Source organism: Peromyscus leucopus, chromosome 4 (genome assembly GCF_004664715.2).
Source record: "Peromyscus leucopus breed LL Stock chromosome 4, UCI_PerLeu_2.1, whole genome shotgun sequence".
Classification (NCBI taxonomy): domain Eukaryota; kingdom Metazoa; phylum Chordata; class Mammalia; order Rodentia; family Cricetidae; genus Peromyscus; species Peromyscus leucopus.
In genome coordinates, this window is record NC_051066.1 from 106,188,054 (window position 1) to 106,189,971 (window position 1,918).

Below are 1,918 nucleotides of genomic sequence, written 5' to 3' on the forward strand. Positions count from 1 at the left end.
TGGTACCCTGAATCTGACAGATGAGAAAGCAGAGGCTGTACTTGAGCTCGTTGGCACAGGAAGGAAGTTTGAATAGGACTCCAACAACACAAGCATTAAGACCAACAAGCAATAAATGGGAGATTACCAAACTAAAAATCACCCGTATAGCAAAGGACACCATCATTTGAGTCAAGAGGCAGCCTACATGGGGAAAAAAATCTTTATCAGCTATATACATTGAACAGAGGGCTATTATCTCAAACATATAAAAAACTCAAAAAACGTAAACATTAGGTAAATAAACCTAATTTAAAAATGGAGGATGGGCCAGGCGGTGGTGGCGCACACCTTTAATCCCAGCACTTGGGAGGCTGAGGCAGGTGGATCTCTGTGAGTTCGAGGCCAGCCTGGTCTACAGAGCTAGTCCAGGACAGGCTCCAAAGCTACAGAAAAACCCTGTCTCGAAAAACCAAAACAAAAAAAAAAAAGGAGGATGGAGGAGGAACGGGTGTGGTGGCGCACACCTTTAACCCCAGCACTCAGGAGGCAGAGACAGGAGGATCTCTGAGAGTTCTACATAGTGAGTTCTAGAACAGGTCAGGTTGTATAGAGACACCTTGTCTCAAAAAAGGGGGTGGTATTGGTAGAATAAAACAGGGTTCTCAAAATGACAATATACGAATGACTGAGAAACATTTTTTTAAATGTTTAAAAATGTTGAAAAAATTTAAACATATTTTAAAGTTACATTTTTAAAGTAACATCCTTAGCCATTGCGTAAACGCAAATTAAAACTATTTTCAGATTTCATCTTATCCAAATCATAATGGCTAAGCTACAAAAAAAGGATAGATAGATAGATAGATAGATAGATAGATAGATAGATAGATAGAGCATTTTTTCACTGCTGGTAGGAATGTGAACTGGTGCACTCACATGGAAATCAGTGTGGAGGTTCCTCAAATAGCTAGAAACAGATTTATCACATGATCCAGCTATACCTCTCTTGAGTATATACCCAAAAGACTCTGTATCCTACTATAGAGATACTTGCCTATCCATGTTCACTGATGTCTGTTCACAATAACTAAGAAATTAAAACAGTCTACATGGCCATCAACTAATGAATGGATAATGAAAATGTGGTACATTTACACAATGGAATATCATTCAGCTGTTAGGAGAATGAAATGAAATTCACAGATAAATGGGTACAGCTGAAAACAATCATTCTGAGTGAGGTAACCAAGACCCAGAAAGAAAAATGTTATGTTTTCTCCCATTTGTGGATGTTAGCTTTAAATCTTCAGATACATGTTTCAGTTGAAATACCCGCAGAGGTCAAGAAAGTTAGTAAGGGGGCATGTTGGGGATCCCAAGTGATGGGAGACAGAACAAAGTGCTGTCAAGGTTTAAAGGGATATAATAGTACAGGAATGGAGTGGGGAGGGGGAAGATGAGGGAATACTGGGGTAGTATAACTAACACTAAACACATTTTAGAAATCAGGTACATATATAAAGAATTTAAAGGACATTACCCAATAACAGGACAACAGTGTCTCTACAAGACACCACAGGATAACAAATAAAAAGATCAGCTCCAGGAATGGGTTGTCTCCTTTGGCTTCATTTGCAAGTGAGACCCCATGGACCCCCAAACTTTCAGGATATTGCCAATGCTTTTGGTCAAACCTCCAGAGCTTGACAGTGAGGCCCTATTGCTGAGGACACCATATACTAGATTTGGATAACATGGAGAAATCAAGTTGATACTCACCTGGAAGTTTCATCCTACTGGCTAGCTTTCATAGTCCTGTAAGGTGCTAGGCACACTACCAGAAGAGAAAGGGAATCGCAAATCTTACGTAGGTATGATCCCTGTGAGCTACAACATTGACCGACCTGACAAGACATGTCCCCTGGTGCAGTAGTGG